We start from the raw sequence: 18570 nt of genomic DNA, 5'->3' as shown, positions 1-18570 counted from the left end.
TATATTGTCTGAACATAAGTTGGTTTTTTTGTTTGTTTTGTTTTGTTTTGTTTTTTAATGAGACGGGTTCTCGCTCTGTCACCCAGGCTGGAGCGCAGTGGCGTGATCTCAGCTCGCTGCAACCTCCACTTCCCAGGTTTGAGCAATTCTCCTGCCTCAGCCTCCCAAGTAGCTGGGAATATAGGCACGCACCACCATGCTCGGCTAATTTTTGTTATTTTCAGTAGACACGGGGTTTCACCATATTGATCAGGCTGGTCTCGAGCGCCTGACCTCAGGTGATCTGTCCACCTTGACTCCCAAAGTGCTGGGATTATAGGCATGGGCCACCCGCCCGGCCATATTGTCTGAACATAAATTTAATGCACGGTGGGAAATGAAAGGGAAAATAAAACAGAGGAAAAATCCATTTAGAATGAGTAATAATAGATGAACTTTACGAATTATCACTAGCTCTGATAACAGGCATATTTTGTGACTTTCTAGAACATTCAAAAAATGTTTTATAAACATATAGATGTATATGTGTGTATGTGTATAGACAGAGAGAGAGTTAATTTTATATGTCAGCTTCACTGTACCACATCCTCAGTTGTTTGTTCAAACATCAGTCTGGATGTTTCTATGAAGGTGTTCTTTAGAAGTTATTAACTTTTAAATCAGTAGATTTGAACAAAGCAGATTACCCTCCATAATATGGGTGGGCCCCATCTAATCAATTTAAAGCCTTAAGAGCAAAACACTGAGGTCCCCTAAGGAGAAGGAATTCTGCCTTCAGACTCGAGCTGCAACATCAACTCTTGCTGGAATTTCCAGCCTGCTGCCCTGCCCTGCATATTTTAGACTTGCCAGCCCCCACAATTGCATGAGCCAATTTCTTAAAATACCTCCCCACTGCCCTCTGCCTCTCTGTATATATATCCTATTGGTTCTGTTTCTGTGGAGAACCCTGACTAATCTAATGTGTGTGTGTGTGTGCCACAAATTTGTATTCCAAAGGTATAAAGTCAGGCTCTGGAGTAGAATACTTTGACACACTCTATATGAAACTAGGAAACTATGGAAAGACAAAATAATACAGGACAGAGGTTAGAACTTTACATGTAATTTTGGCCAGGAGCGGTGGCTCACGCCTGTAAATCTCAGAACTTTGGGAGGCCGAGGCGGGTGGATCACTTGAGCCCAAGAGTTCCAGACCAACCTGGCCAACATGGAGAAACCCCGTCTCTACAAAATATACAAAAATTAGCCAGGTGTGGTAGTGCACGCCTGTAATCCCAGCTACTAGGGAAGCTGAGGTGGGAGGGTCCCTTGAACTCAGGAGGCAAAAGTTGCAGTGAGCTGAGATCTCACCACTGAACTCCAGCCTGGGCGACAGGGCAAGACTCTACTACAAAAAAAAAAAAAAAAAAAAAGCACTTTACATCTAATTGTATTTGAATCCTTCACTTCAGTTGAATTAATAACACAGTGCAGGGATTCGTTTTAGTAGTATGGTTCCAAGTGATTTGCTTCACAGTTTCTCTAGAATTAAAGCCACTTCTGTTCTTAAAGGGAAACATCGATTTTAGATTTTGCTTCTTGTTAAAGGAGTTTACACTTGATGATTTCCACAGCAAAGTGGTACTTATTTGGGGTATAAGCAGGGCTTCTCAAACTTTAGCGTGCATACAGATCACCTGGGGATCCTCTTAAATTGTAGATTCTAACCCCTTGGGTCTGGGGTGAGGCCAGGAGTCTGCATTTTTAACAAGCTCCCAGGTGGTGCCAGTGCTGCTGGTCTGGGGCCCATACCTTGAAAAAATAGAGAACCAGAGCAGTGGTTCTCCAGCTGGAGTGGGCATCAGAATCATCTGCAGGGCTTGTTCAATAGCTAACTGCTGGGTCCCACCCCAGAGTTTCTGATTCCCAGGTGCTGCCAATGCTGCTGGTCTGGGGATAATACTTTAAGAAACACAAGCTAGTAATGTTTCCCTTATCATGAGAATCACACTTTTAAAACTACAAATTCCCATGCTCCTCTCTTCAGGAGTCTGATTCAATAAATTTAGGGCAAACCCAGGAATCTATGTTCTTAACAAGCATCCTAGATTGCTCAGTGAAAGGTGAAATCCTGAGCCAAAGTCTTGTCTTAATCCTGATGGTCTTCAAAATGTGTCAATACAGAAGTGTGAACCCCACCTGGACCCCCTAAATCCCAATTTTGGATGTGGGGGATAGTATCTATTAATACATATTTTTAACATGTGATTCTGACATATCAAAAGAGCTGAGAGCCACTGAACTGGAGCCACAGCCCCCAGTTCTGGCTGCATATTAGAGATTTTTTTAAGCCCTCATTCCCTTGAGTATCACCTGCCCCAGGTTCTCATTGAATTAGCCTGGGGTGGGATCCTGGTTGGTTTTTTTTGTTTTTTTTTTTTTTTTTAAATACTCCCAGTAGATTTAAGGTTCAGTGACGGCTGAGAACACTGAATTGGAGCTTCAGCCTCTGGTCAGCTTCAGGACAAATTAGCCCCTTCTTCCGTGAGGGCTCCTTCTCTCCTAAAATCCAGAGCAGACTGAGCAAAGCAGCCCATCCACTCCTCCTCCCCTCTTGTGCACACCCTGGACACACTTGGTCTTCTAGGGGAGGACACTTCTCTGTGAAGAAGCACCCCTAAGCCCTGTCTGACCATAGCATTTCAAAGTAAGTGAAAAAGGTGACCTCCTCCATTTCAAAGTCAGGCCAAAACTCATTCACTTATTGATTCATTTACAATATCTATTACGCTCCTATTATGATCCAAGCACCCAACTACAGGTTGCAAATATAACTAACAAGTCCCTGTTTTTAAGGAGCTGACAATCTGGTAAAAGATTCAAGCACAGGCCGGGCGCGGTGGCTCACGCCTGTAATCCCAGCACTTTGGGAGGCTGAGGCGGGTGGGTCATGAGGTCAGGAGTTCAAGACCAGCCTGACCAATACGGTGAAACCCCATCTCTACTAAAAATACAAAAATTAGCCAGGCGTGGTGACACGCACCTGTAATCCCAACTACTCAGGAGGTTGAGGCAGGAGAATTGCTTGAACCCGGGAGGTGGAGGTTGCAGTGAACCGAGATTGTGCCATTGCACTCCAGTCTGGGTGACAGAGCAAGACTCTGTCTCAAAAAAAAAAAAAAAAAAAATACAAGCAAATGAATACTCCTTTGACTCACGTCAACATTCCTATTTCCTGAAATTTAGGTGACGGAAGGGGGCACTCTAAACTTCCCTTCAGCATTAGGGAGATGACAACAGGTGTGTGACCTACTCTACCTTCTTCCAGTTGCAAGCCCCCAACCCACCACACTGGGAGGTAACTGTGCCATTTAATAATCCCGCTGACCAGATGTGTCCTTTGATTGCTATTCCAATGGAGATATATCTCCATTATAGAGATAGTTAGATGGGTAAACAGATAGATATAGATAGATAGATAGATACACACACACAGCAGGACAGGAAGTTGATGCTAATTTAACAAAGGCAGTTCTGTTTTTGCCATAAACTGAAATACCCACAGGAAGAACCATTACTGTATCCCAGAACATACACTACCCTGGTGATAAGTCCAGAAATGGCACAGTTCATCAAGGGGCCTGACACTCTCTGAGCCAAAGTTTCCTCCCTGCTGCTTCTCTGTAAGCCACCTTTTCATCGTAGACGTAAGTCAGGGAATAACAGCATCTTGTTGGTGCGGGAATGGCCAGACTGCACTCATGAGCAATTGCTCACACAGTGACAGCATCTCGGGTTCCTGATACCAGAAGTTATCAATCAGCCAGCTGTTTGGTCATTTTTGGTTAAAAGTACATAAAATATTTCCCAGTGCTTCTCATCATCCCTCTTAATAGAAATGTTTCTACTGATTACCCACAGCCATGTCGTCAAATGAACCACGGTTGGCTGTTAACATCTGGAGGGGAGGGTATTGGCGAGCAGAATTTTAATTTACTTAAGAGTTTAATGAATCTCATTTTGGCAGGAGGAAGTCAGGAGCAGGCATCATAACACCATCTAATCTGTCACAAGCTGTTTTTCCCTTTCCTCAATCAATCCATTTATTCCTTTCAACATCCCCAAAGGGTCAAGACCCTGTAGCTAGAAAAAATCATATATTATGTGCCTCACTTTTCTTTCAGTGAAAAATGTTTCCCATTGCTTTCTCTTAATTTACCACTTTCCCCCTTTAAACTGAACAGTTTGTGACTAGCTGAAGGGTCTAGTTTAGCTGTAACATTTAATACACACAGTCTTAAGGCTTTGCTGCAAAGCAAATTAATTTTCTAGGAAAACTGACAAGATTAACAAGTCTTCACTGAAGTCAGTTGCCAATGAGCAAAGCAGAACTCTGTTAGATGACCCCTCAACGTCTTCAGCTTATTTCTGGGTTGGATGAATTTTGATTTTATTCGTGGGAAACTCTTCTTTTATGAAATGAGATTTCCTCTTGTACAAGAATAAAGTCAATGGTGTGAGTGGAGATATTGCTCAGCTGCTTGCCTGCTATAAAACCTGGACAAGTTACCTAAGCTCTGTAAGCCTCAGTGCCTCATCAGTAAAATAAAGCCAGGATAGCACTGACATCGCGGGCTTATACTGAGAATTAAATTACAGCAGCTGGACATGGGGCTATGTGTCCTGCTTGGCTTGGCCCTAGAGTTGCTGCTAATATTTTACTGCTGTAAAATATTTGCTGCTAATATTTTACTGCTGTTATTTTTGGGACTAATAAGGTAGGGTTTGGATGAAGTTACATATAAGCAACTATTTGTTTACTTTTCTTATGAGTAATATTTGTATCTTAAGTTGTCAGATCACAGCTATCTGCTTGTACATGTGCTCTTTTCAGCAACTAGATCTTTGGGTGAATTTGTAAGGTGGTTCAGAGAGGCACAGGCTTGCTTTGCCAACGTGAGAAAGAGAGCTGTTTCTCAGGGAGATGTAGCAGTTCACGCATAAGGAGCACTCCATCGTACTTTACCTCAAAGTGGAAAAGTTTTTCTTTACTCCTTTGAACAGAAGCAAAATAATAGTGTTGAAGCTTTAAAATAGTGTAGAAAAAAAATGCCACCCTTTAATTATTTAATGATGACCCTTAAATGAAGAAAGGGGAAGATGGCCAAAAAGTATGACGTTCCGAGTGTGAGTTCCATTTCCGTTACCAATTGGTAACCTTGAGCAAGATTGTTTCCTAGTCAATAAAGTGAGGAATAATAATATTCAATTGGACTTTACCATTTTGGGATAAAAAAATGAGTTACTTCATTTGAAAGAACTTTACACATTTTTAAGTTATAATATTTGAAAGAAATGTAATAGTAACAAAAGTAATTTGCCATTGACTATTCAAAGAAGAAATTCTATTTTGCATGTTGACATTGTTCCCAATTTTTACAAGAGGAAAATGGATGGTTCTACTGTGCACAAACTGTGATGTCCAGCGTTGCCTTAGCTATCGATCCAAGCAGATGGAGAAGAATTAATGGATTCTCAAAGCCGGGGTCACAAGCAGGTGTCACCAGGAAATTCTGTGCTGCTGCCTAAAGACAGAGGCAAAGATGATAAACTAGAGGGGAAATAAAGGGGCAGCCAATCCTCTAAGGTGTCTTCAAGGGTCAGAGAGTCTAAGGTGAGGGTAAACTGTAAATAACATTTCCCGGGTAGCACAGCTGAATTTGTGGGTTTGTGGCAGGGTGTTAAAATGAAAGCCTCATGCAATTTAACTTCAGTTTGATCATAACAAAAAGTTTCTATTTTTTGTACCATTTGCAATCACACAGATATCTTTGCTTTCATAACAGTTTTTCTATTATTTCTTCCTTTCCAACATCCTTCACCTCTTATAAAATCTACCTTGGGAGAGTTTGTTGGCTGTCTTAAAGTCATTTCATAGACAAGGTAAATATAGTTTAGCAAAACACTTCACACCTCTCTCCCAAAAAGAAAACTATTTTATTTAAAAAAAAAAAAAAAAAAGGAAAATCGGTCCCATGATGAAGTCTAGAAGTTATACCGGCTTTTTAATTAAACATTTTGGTTTTCTTCCTCACAAAATTAATACTTTATACATTCAGTTTAACTGCTAAAGAAAATATACACTGATCCATACTGCCAGATAAAAGTAGTCCACGTGGACAAATGACAGAGCGTAAGGCCAACAGTCATTCAGAAAGATCAATAGGTGTATATTGTCACAGGTTTGCAGACATGCTCCAGGCCTCGATGAACCAAAGCAGCTGAATTATTATCTGACTCACTGTCCCCATGCCTCCCGAGCCTATGTATACATATAAGGTCACATTAATATTAATTCCAAGTGACAGTAGCTCCTAGCACCTCCAGTGTAACACCAGGACCTTAGCCACTCTTCCCAAATCTCCCTTGGTCATTTCTGGGAGTCTCCAGAGTGATGTCTCAGGCATGTCCTGTAACAAATCCACCCAGGTTTGCCTGCTCCTGCTGTCACTGCTGGCTATCCACTGGGACTGCATACTAGACTGCGGGCCCAGATGGAGAACAGGCATATGCTATCTCCTTCCACTGTTCTTGGCCCTTCTATCCTCCTATTTCTTCAACAAAAGAAGCAAGAGAAACTAACAAAAACTCTCTCCTCCTTAAGTTGAAAAAAAAAAAAAGGCTCATTGCTTTTTGGCCTTTTGGCCTTTGGCTAAGATCAAGTATAGTATGTGTTCTTATCAGTTAATATCTGATATGTCCTCTATCTGAGCACAATATACTAAGTGGATTTCTGCAGCAGGGAGATGGAATAGGAGCTCGCTCTGTCCACCTGACTCATCAACCTGGTGTTGCAATACCTCCAGAAATGGTGCACTCCTCCCCCGCCAAAAAAAAAAAAAAAAAAAAAACAGGCCTAGAATATCGAATATATCAGTCAAAATAGGCCAAGTTATGCAGCAGAAACAATGGGAAATAATAGCAGTGAAGCACAGCAAAAGATTTATTTCTTGTGTCTGCTATGTGTGTGATGCAGGTGTGAGGGACTCTCTGCCCATCTGAGTCATCCAGTAAGCCCAGCTGACAGAGGCTCCATCTCTAAATGCTCCATGGCGGGCTGGGCGCAGTGGTTCACCCCTGTAATTCCAGCACTTTGGGAGGCCAAGGTGAGCACATCACTTAAGGTCAGGAGTTCGAGACCAGTCTGGCCAACATAATGAAACCTTGTCTCTATTAAAAATACAAAAATTAGCCGGGCATGGTGGCGCACGCATGTAGTCCCAGCTACTGGGGAGGCTGAGGCAGGAGAATCGCTTGAACCCAGGAGGCAGAGGTTGCAGTCAGCCACGATCATGCCACTGCACTCCAGCCTGGGTGACACAGCAAGACTCCATCTTAAAAAAATAAATACAAGGGATGTGAAGGACCTCTTCAAGGAGAACTACAAACCACTGCTCAATGAAATCAAAGAGGATACAAACAAATGGAAAAACATTCCATGTTCGTGGGTTGGAAGAATCAATATCGTGAAAATGGCCATACTGCCCAAGGTAATTTATAGATTCAATGCCATCCCCATCAAGCTACCAATGACTTTCTTCACAGAATTGGAAAAAACTACTTTCAAGTTCATATGGAACCAAAAAAGAGCCCACATCACCAAGTCAATCCTAAGCCAAAAGAACAAAGCCGGAGGCATCACGCTACCTGACTTCAAACTATACTACAAGGCTACAGTAACCAAAACAGCATGGTACTGGTACCAAAACAGAGATATAGATCGATGGACTAGAACAGAGCCCTCAGAAATAATGCTGTATATCTACAACCATCTGATCTTTGACAAACCTGACAAAAACAAGAAATGGGGAAAAGATTCCCTATTTAATAAATGGTGCTGGGAAAACTGGCTAGCCATATGTGGAAAGCTGAAACTGGATCCCTTCCTTACACCTTATACAAAAATTAATTCAAGATGGACTAAAGACTTACATGTTAGACCTAAAACCATAAAAACCCTAGAAGAAAACCTAGGCAATACCATTCAGGACATAGGCATGGGCAAGGACTTCATGTCTAAAACACCAAAAGCAATGGCACCAAAAGCCAGAATTGACAAATGGGATCTAATTAAACTAAAGAGCTTCTGCACAGCAAAAGAAACTACCATCAGAGTGAGCTGGCAACCTACAAAATGGGAGAAAATTTTCGCAACCTACTCATCTGACAAAGGGCTAATGTCCAGAATCTACAAAGAACTCAAACAAATTTACAAGAAAAAAAAAACCCCATCAAAAAGTGGGCGAAGGATATGAACAGACACTTCTCAAAAGAAGACATTTATGCAGCCAAAAAACACATGAAAAAATGCTCATCATCACTGGCCATCAGAGAAATGCAAATCAAAACCACAATGAGATACCATCTCACACCAGTTAGAATGGCGATCATTAAAAAGTCAGGAAACAACAGGTGCTGGAGAGGATGTGGAGGAATAGGAACACTTTTATACTCTTGGTGAGACTGTAAACTAGTTCAACCATTGTGGAAGTCAGTGTGGCGATTCCTCAGGGATCTGGAACTAGAAATACCATTTGACCCAGCCATCCCATTACTGGGTATATACCCAAAGGATTATAAATCATGCTGCTATAAAGACACATGCACACATATGTTTATTGCAGCACTATTCACAATAGCAAAGAGTTGGAACCAACCCAAATGTCCAACAACAATAGACTGGATTAAGAAAGTGTGGCACATATACACCATGGAATACTATGCAGCCATAAGAAATGATGAGTTCATGTCCTTTATAGGGACATGGATGAAACTGGAAACCATCATTCTCAGCAAACTATTGTAAGGACAAAAAACCAAATACCACATGTTCTCACTCATAGGTGGGAATTGAACAATGAGAACACATGGACACAGGAAGGGGAACATCACACTCCGGGGACTGTTGTGGGGGTGGGGGGAGGGGGGAGGGATAGCATTTGAAGATATACCTAATGCTAAATGACGAGTTAATGGGTGCAGCACACCAACATGGCACATGTATACATACGTAACAAACCTGCACATTGTGCACATGTACCCTAAAACTTAAAGTATAATTAAAAAAATAAAAAATAAAGTGATGAATATCCAAATAAATAAATAAATAAATAAATGCTTCATGGCTTCTGTTGCCAGGCTCCTAACTAAAGGCTGCTTACATGTGACACAAATTATTCATGAACACATTTCATCAGCCAAAGGGTATCCCATGCCTAGCCTTAAGGGGACAAAAAGTACAATCCTACCACGTGCTTGGAAGGAGAGACTCAGAACGTTTGTGAATAGTGCTGAGGCACCCATTCCAATTGATGTTCACCCCCGCGAGGTGTGCACACAGCAAACTCTGAACCAGAGTCTGAGTTCAGCTGCAGCTCTTGCTATACTTAGGAGATGGTAAAATCACTGACTTTGGAAATTGAATCTGTCATCCTAATTTTGTAGGTATCTGCTTTGTAGGCCTTATATAACCTTGTGGGACCAGGGGACCAAACATAACTGAGAAGAGATATGCTGCCATATTCAAAATTTCATTTCCAAGACCCAAAGAGTACACATACCTTGGAATTTGATCCAGAAAAAAAAAAAAAAAAGAAGAAGTATTTTTTACTTTCTACTATGTGTAGTGAAACAGCCACACCTACATTTAGGAGTTGTCACAGTTCCTGAGCATCTGAGATGACATTACCACACAGTCTTTAATTCTGTTGCCTCCTACCCTCACACCTGCTCTGTTAGAAACATATCTCCATTTGCGAATGAGAATTGGGGTGATGAATAATTTTCTCCTGTTTGCCATTCCCTGTATTTTTCAGTTTGGCCTTACTGGCATATTGACCTTACTGACATATTTTGTTCTTCAATGGGCCGTATTGTCTTTCTTCTTTTCTTTCTCCTTTGGTCTCCCTTTACTGTTGTTTGTTTGTTGTTCAGAGAACACATTTTGCAGCCAACCCTAAACCTCGGTCCTGATTGGCTTTTTCTTCCCAGGCCTCAAGCATCTCCTGTCTGGCTCCACCTACCTTCATCCTGATACTGCAGGTAGGTGTCTCCTTGACACAAGCTCCAGAGCCCAGGAGCTGTTCTGCCCAAGATCCACCAGGCTCCTTTGGGCCAGCAGACCCAGGTGTGAATGCAGGTTAAATCCCTTACAAAGTGTACAATGTTGAGGTTGTATATCCTTCAGCCTGACACAGGAATATTAGGGTCATAGGAAGGATATCTTGCCCTGGCCTGCAGGGAGGGCTAGTGTCAGGATGAGAGGAGAGAAAGAATGTAAAAGGACTTCTGCAAATCAGAAGGCATCAAACAATGACCAATGTTAGTTTACTTTCCTTGCCTCCCATGATGTCCCTGGGCACCTCTCCCTCTGAACCCTCACAGCACCCTTTTTCCAGTCTAGCCCTTATCCTCCTGTGCTGAAATTGCCCCTTGACTTGTAAATCTTAAGGCACTTGTGAGTGTCTTAGGGCCAAGGGCTCTGTCTAATTGCACTCGGTGCATCCGATAGGCCCTCCTTGAATGATTGCTGAATGAATGAACCAAAGACCCTCTCCAAACTCCCAGCCCAAAGGGCTAAAGTTAAAAGAAGCTAGTTAAACCGTTTTGGGGGTCTTAATAACAATAGGGCAAGTACGTTCATGTAAATTGGTAAATGAAATCTTTCTGAGAAATGTTTATAATCTTGTAAATGTATAACTTGCAATACTCATTGTTTTAAGGGATTCTATTCAGTAGTCTGGAGAGAGAGAAAGAACTAGAATTCAGAATGTGTCTGAGCCCCTAACTTTCCAGGTTCACCTTTTATCCAAAATAAAATATCCACCTGGAACCCTGCTTTCAGGTGTAAAAGATGCCTATCTGAGGAGTTAGTCACTTGGCATGCTGCAACTTCAGCTACTCCAGCGTTCAAGACTTGGGTGTCTCGTAGGAGTCCCAAATTAGCCTGTTGCTAAGTACGGACGTATACAAAACTCCCCTTTACATAACAGAGCATTAACGCCTACTTTATCTCCTACCTCATCATCTGTCACAGTCAAAAAATGGCAGCACAAATTCAAATTCCAAGGAAATTAAAAAAAAAAAACATACATTGCATAGGAATCCCCTTTGAAAGCATGACCTGAATAAAACTCCTTTGAGCTGTCTTCTGGATTAGGTAAAATGGGACAGAGAAAGGACAGAAATAAGTGAATTTCTGTGGATCCAAAAAGCCTAAAAAAAGTTATTTGGGTGAGTTATATCCTGTATCCCACACCTGTTGAAATAGCTCAAATCCAAAAGTCTTGAGAATGTTTCAGATTCAAATTCTGAAAGCTTGAGATTATATTAGTATTATTTCCATATAGGAAGAAGCAATATATTTTCTGCCAAAATATGTGTAAAATTCCCCCTCTCCCTACTTCTAATTTTCTGCCCATAAAATCAATCTACTTTTATATAGTACCTGTTCATATGTTCTAGGGAAGTGTTTGTTAAACCATTTTGAAATCTAGACTTGTTTGAAGTTTAAGAAATGTTTATTCTAAATAGCCAGCACTTCCTACAAATATGGGTAATAATCTTTAAATCAGAAAATTTATACCATCAGCCAGGCATGGTAGCTCATACCTGTAATCCCAGCACCGTGGGAGGCCAAGGCAGGCAGATCACTTGAGGCTAGGAGTTTGAGACCAGCCTGGCCAACATGGTAAAACCCCATCTCTACTAAAAATGTTTAATATAAAAATTAGCCAGGCATGGCGCATGCCTATAGTCCCAGCTACTTGGGAGGCTGAGACATAAGAATTGCTTGAACCTGGGAGGCGGAGGTTGCAGTGAGCCAAGACTGTGCCACTGCACTCCAGCCTGGGCAACAGAGTGAGACTCTGTTTAAAAAAATAAAATAAAATTTAAAAGATTTATACGATCACTTTAGGATAAACTAACATAAACTTACATTCTATCTTAAGCAGTGTTGGTTTCCTGCATAAGCCAAAATAATTAATGTAATCCTCCTAATTGATTCATTCCATATTTATTAAACATCTATAATGTGCTACTGTTCTGGGTGTTGGGGATATAGCAATATATCCTCAAAAGTCCATACCAATAGGGAGTTTACATTCTAGCAGCAAGAGAACAAACACAACCAAAATATGTAAGTTAGATGGTGGAAAGTGCTGTGGTTGATGGCATTAATGGCCCTAACTCTTCATTCTCCCTCTCTCCATTCCCTTTGTCAGGTTTTCTGCAGTGAGTGGGGCTTCTTCCCCTTTCCCTTGACTTTGAGGTTGGCCATGTGACCTGCTTTGACCAACAGAATGAGGTAGAAATGACAGCATGCCTGCTCCTGGCTATTTATTCTAGAGAAACAAGAGGCTTTCATGACTCCAAGGCCTTTCTTGCTGTTTTGCCATTGCCATGAGAACATGCCCAGGCTGGTCTGCTGGTCCAATGAGATAAGAGATACAGAGCAGAGCTGCTTCAGGGAAGCTTCCTCAGTCCCACTCAGAGCCCCATGAGACTCTCAGATGCACATATGAGCCCAGCCAACATAAGCAGAGCCACCCAATGTGCCCAGCCTAGATCTGCTGACCTCCAATGGACCCCAGATGCATGAGCTAAAATAATAAATGGTCATTGTGTGAGGCTGAGTTTGGGGGCTGTTTGTTATACCTTGGTGGTTAACCAATACAAGCGCTTTAAAAAAAAAAAGGAAAGAAAACAGTAAAGAGGATAGAGGGTACTGCGTGGTAGTGGTGATGCTGGGGTCAATTTCAAATACCTTCCTTGTATACAGTTATTTTTAAAATATAACACTTTATTAATGACTCTAAAGATACCTCTCTTTCCAATGATTGAGAGGTTCTTATGTTCGTTACCTGGTGCCTCCATTATGTATTTGGTACTCTCACCCAGGACCCAAACAAATATGAGGCAAAAAAAAAATTGCTAATGTGTTCTGGTGTGAGAAGCAGAGCAGAAATGAACACCCTTCTCCAGTTCCAATCCAGCTACACAACCCTGTTCTTTCTCATGTTTGAAGTGCAGTATGCAAACTCAAATATTCTCTTCTTAATGTGGCATCCTGTGGTTCACTACAGCTCAATTAAAACTTTCCCCAGAGGCATTCTTTCCTAAATCATTATAAACTCACTTAAGGTTAAAGGCAGGGGGTTTAGCCAATAGAAGTCTATGAGGAAATTTGGACAATAGAGTTATTCCACTACACTTCTTGATGTAAAGAGACCATCTTTCGGCCGGGCGCAGAGGCTCACGTCTGTAATCCCAGCACTTTGGGAGGCCGAGGTGGGCAGATCACGAGGTCAGGAGATCGAGACCATCCTGGCTAACACGGTGAAACCCTGTCTCTACTAAAAATACAAGAAATTAGCCGGGCGTGGTGGTGGGCGCCTGTAGTCCCAGCTACCTGGGAAGCTGAGGCAGGAGAATGGCGTGAACCCGGGAGGCGGAGCTTGCAGTGAGCCGAGATTGTGCCACTGCGCTCCAGCCTGGGTGACAGAGCGAGACTCCGTCTCAAAAAACAACAACAAAAAAAGACCAGCTTTCAACGATTCTTTTAAATTAATATAAAGGTAGGTAGTGCTGTTGTTCTGGGGAGCTCCAATCCCTTCCCAAGTAAGCCAGTGTGGTGGTGAGCATCTGTAGTCCCAGCTACTTGGGAGGCTGAGGCATGAGGATCACTTGAGCCCAGGAATTCAAGGCTGTAATGAGTTATGATCATACCATTGCACTCCAGCCTGGGTGACAGAGTGAGACCCTGTCTAAAAACAAACAAAAAAGCCTTTCCAAATTAACTACCCTACCCTCTGGTAATGTGAATGCAGGTTCCATAATAGTCCTTATATCCTCCTACCTACAAATGGGGACTAAGAAGGTCCCAGCCCAGCTTCAATTTCCCATTTCCTACAAATCCCAAACATATATTATACTTTCCATCTTTGTTACAAAATGATAGCTTCTGTGGAAACAAAGTCACTAGTCCCAGAGCACAGTTCTAGAAAATTTTAGTGGCTAGAATTGTTTCCAATACAGTCTCAGCCAAAGATGATGAATGTATAAAGGTGCAGGAAAAAAATTCCTCTGGATCCCTTGTCTTCTAGGGAGTTACCTGTGGGTGGCTCCAGCGTACTGGGGGAAAGGTGCAAGAGTAGCTGCTGCTTTTCTTTCTTTCTTTTTTTTTTTTTTTTAATTCAAAAGCCCCCACCCCTTGCAGATCCAGAGCTTCTTGATGGAGGTATTTTCAAGGGCTTCTAAAACTACTGTCTTTTCAAATGTCCTCTTCCTTTGTCCTGTATGGTTTTGAACAATTTAGATTATATTTCACAGAGTTGTGTGATCTTGGGAAAATCACTTAACTTCTCTGAGCCTCAAATTCTTCACTAATAAAATAAGAAAGTTACTCCCTGTTCTAACATGCTGCAATTTAAGTACACATGTTTAAGCTACTGATTCCAAACTAAACGAATGATAACTTTCAGCCTATTACAGGCTATCGTTCTGGACACAAACCAGCTGAGTCAAAGTAGTTCAATAAAATGAATTAGATTAGATCTTTCATCATTTTTTTTAAGTCTTAGCAGTCCTCCTTAAACCGTTTTTATATTCAGCCTCACAACTTTTACAAGCAACAACCAAGCTGTAAGTAGTTAAGGATTTCAAAGCCCTCCTCAGACCCAAACAATTTGGCTTTTTAGACTTCTGAATAAAATGATAAGCTAAAAGGTCTGTAGGAGAGCATTAGAAGTCTTCAGCAGGCCTTTTCCCGTCTAGGCTCTTATTCCGGGACCGGGCTGATAAAATTTCCTCTGTGAACGCTTAATATCTCCAAGCCAGACCTAGTAGCTACTGGTTCCCAATCAATTGCTATTCACACTCACACATCTGCACAGATAAAGCCACTTTAAACATCATGCTGTGGGGTCCTGACATGATGACAGAGCCACCAGCTGTCTGGGCACTGCACTGAATTGGGGACACAAACCCCATTTTCCTATGTAAATTGGCCTGGACGCTGCTTCGGCCCCCAACAAAAGGGATAGTCCTGTTAAATGGGGCCATCTGGCCGTCCCCCGGCCCCAGTGACACCTCCGGGATGGGGCGAGCGGGAGTGATCTTCGGGGGGCCAGGAAGGTAGCGCGGTAGAGCGCAGCTGTCACCCCGGCCCCAGGGGTCCTGCCCACAGAGGTTGGGGGCGAGCAGATTCGTGGTGGTCTTAAGCCTCGGGGCCTGGGACGCCTGAGGGTCTCACAGCGCACTCCCGGGGTGGGGGAGGGCGCGCTTTGTTCCTGGGCCCCAGTGGGGCGAAGCGCCCGAGCCTTGGGCAGAGTCCCTGCTTCGTCCCCGGGGCCCCAGGGCAGCTCCCGCCTGGCCGAGAACAGCCGCGGGCGCCTCCATAGCAACAGCGTGGGAGCTCCGCAAACCGGGAAGGGGAGCGGGGGAGGAGGGGAGGAGGGGAGGACGAGAGCAGGGAATGAGGAGAACAGGGGAGGAAGGGCGAGGAGGAGAGGAGTAGGGAGAAGGGGAGCAGGGGAGGAGCTGGGGCAGGAAGAAAGACCGGGGGCGGCGGCGTGGATGGGGGGGCAGGGGAGAAGGAGCGCGGGAGGGGGAGCGGGAGGAGCAGAGGCGGGGAGCGCCGGCGGGAGAGGGGAAGGAGTGGGGGAGCCAGAGCTGGGAGGAGCGCGGGACCGGGAGCCGGGTAGGAGCCGGGATGAGGGCGCGGCCCCGGGCGAACCAGTCCAGCCCTCCAGGGCCGGGTGCCCGGGCCAGATTCTCCAGCCGAATTCCTGCCCCAGCTGCCTGGGGGAGGGAGTCGCGGGAGCCGGAGCGGGCGGGGACCGCGTCAGGCCCGTGGGACACCGGGCGCTGGGACGAGGCGCGGGGGTGCGGGTGGCCGGGAGGGGGCGAGGTCCTGCCGCCGCTGCCGCCCACCCCAGCCCGGGAAGAGCAGCGGCCCGGGAACGGGCCTAGGGCTCACTCTCTTGGCGAGAGGACCCCTCGGAAGCGGCACCCGCCTTCCCATCCTCACCCAAAGCAGCCCTCAGTCCCCCGGGGACGTGCAGACCCTCGTCCCCACGGGCTGCGAGCCAGGCCCCCAGAGGGGAGGCGCCGGCCGCGGAGGGAATTCCGAGCTAAGGCTTGCTTTCGCCTGGAGTGTTTTCACCAGAGAATATTTTCCGTTACACAACCATTAGAAAGGTGATGTGGGTTTTCATTTTCAGTCCACCCCTCACCCCAAATCAGGGACCTCGTGGAGAAAACATATTACTAATGCTAAGCTTGGAATTTTAAACAATGTTTTCTGATAACCAGCTGAAAATTTTTGGGAGAAGCCGAGTCACAAACAGATCATCATTCTTAAGTACTGTTTGCTAAGCGCCAGCTTGCACAAGATATTTCACAAAGCTGGCGAACCGGACGCGATCCTTGCTCTCGTAGAGTTTGCCACAGAAATGGACAACAATTACATTCAGAAAGGCATTTTTGAATAGCTCTTATGACGTGGTGTTAAAGGTGTGGAAAAAAAGCTTATTTCAGACATGAGTATTTCCAGAGAAAATCTATAGATAAGTGCTGTATATTTTATTTTAAAAACCATTCTAAAAAGCAAAGAGAAGAAAAATAAACTTTTGGAAGTTCTCAGCTAACATGGCCTATGGGAAAATGAAAATAAACCTAATTGAAAAAACAGCGCTCACCATAAATAGGTTTAGCTTTCAGGCAGGGAACATGGTTTGGAAAAAAAAAAAAAAACAAGCAGAAAATTCACCAATCAAATGTAAGGTTGTCCATGTTTCCTAAAGCAAAGGTCAAAGAATCCTCGGAAGCCCTAAAAAACACTGTTTCTGTGGATAGAGCCTGAGCTTTTGTTTTGCTGTTTGTTCTGAAAATCCAAATCGGTAACCCCTGTTTTCAGGTATTATCCAAAGGAACATTTTTTGGTTTCTTCTACCCACATACTCCCAAATTAGGCACCTACCTTAAAGTAACAGGAACTCGTGGGTTTGTAATTGTGTGATATCCCATCTGGTTTCAACTCTGTCGCTGACCAAAAAGAAAAGATGAAAAATGTAAGCAAACTTCTGTAATCTGTAAGTTTATCTATAAAACTCTAAATGTTCACTTATTTTGACATAACATTCATGACTTCTAGAATTAGATTCCCAACTAGTTGATATGTAGCATTTTGTGAGGGTTCGCTGAATTCCAGGCACTATTCTAAGCAATTTATAGACATTTGCATTTTATTGAATTCTCTTAAACTTAGAAGACAGGTACTATTATTATTCCATTTGATAGATGAGGAAACTGAAGTTTCGAAAGGGCATAAAACCTGCTCAGATTTGCCCAATAGTAGTCAACAGGGTTGGGTTGAAGACCCCAAACCTACCATCTCTGTGCAGTTAGTTTGTTCCCTGACTACACATTCCACAAGAGCAGAACCTCCCTCAAATCTCATCTAGGATAATATGGACTATAACTGTGGGCAAAAAAATACTTATGGATTAATTGAATTTCTCACTTTCGTCCAATTTTTCTGGCAGAAGACAGACATGTAAATTCAAGAATCATTATTTTTTAAGTGTTCCTCAGCAGTTATTATCCAAGCCTTTTTCATTCAAGGAGTCGAAAACTGTGCAATAGCAATATTATAAAAAGGCTTTGAAAGATAATCATTATATTGACTTTGATATAGCAAAATGGCAGAGATAAGAGTACATTTGTTTTAAGAAATTAAGCAAGTAGACTGGCCTGTCCAACATGGTGAAACCCCGTCTCTACTAAAAATACAAAAAATTAGCCATGCATGGTGGTGGGCACCTGTAATCCCAGCTGGGAGGCTGAGGCACAAGAGTCGCTTGAACCCAGGAGGCGGAGGTTGCAGTGAGCCAAGATGATGCCACTGCACTCCAGCCTGGGCGACAGAGTGAGACTTTGTCTTAAAAAAAAAAAAAAAAAAAAAAAGAAGCAGTAAGTAAAAAAGTTTTTAAATAAAGACATGGGATACTGCCTTCCCCCTACATTAATACTATTACTGATTCTTTGCACAAATTCTTAATGTAGCTTCACATGATTATTTAGAACTGTAACAATATTTAAAAGACATATTCTGAATTCACTCATAAACCATCTTTTTAGAATTTGGTTGTATCCTGTTGGATAACGTTGACTTGTTTCTTTATTTTCTATCAAAGTTCTGACCGTAACCTTAAATTCTTAGGCAACTACAAATTAGGAGGAATAGGCTAAGCATCATTTGATGTTTGTCTGCACATCAGTCAAGTGAGGGTTCAGAGTCATCTGCTGAATTTGGCCTCTGTAAGTGAATAATGAGAATATATCCACCTTTAAAATCTTTTGCCTTTGCATCTTTTCTTCTGTCTCACTCAGTCCTGTGGCCCTTTCCTGGACTGGGCGAAGGGAACATCGCAGCAGTGGGTGATTGAGGAAAGGGAGCATGAAAGAAACAAAATGGGAACATTTGGGACAGAGGTGGCCAAAAAATCAGCTTTTCCCTGTGTAGTC

The 18570-nt window shown here is 43.1% G+C and overlaps 1 non-coding gene across 1 annotated transcript; it reads left to right on the top strand.

Annotated features, from left to right (window-relative positions):
* Positions 1-6675: 6675 nt before the first annotated feature.
* Positions 6676-6864, top strand: LOC129487124 (U2 spliceosomal RNA). The gene has a single exon (XR_008659240.1). It is a non-coding gene; the product is annotated as a U2 spliceosomal RNA (small nuclear RNA).
* Positions 6865-18570: the final 11706 nt, after the last annotated feature.

Source organism: Symphalangus syndactylus, chromosome 7 (assembly GCF_028878055.3).
Source record: "Symphalangus syndactylus isolate Jambi chromosome 7, NHGRI_mSymSyn1-v2.1_pri, whole genome shotgun sequence".
Taxonomy (NCBI): domain Eukaryota; kingdom Metazoa; phylum Chordata; class Mammalia; order Primates; family Hylobatidae; genus Symphalangus; species Symphalangus syndactylus.
Note: the sequence above shows the minus strand (reverse complement) of the source record. Positions and strands in the feature narration are given on the sequence as shown.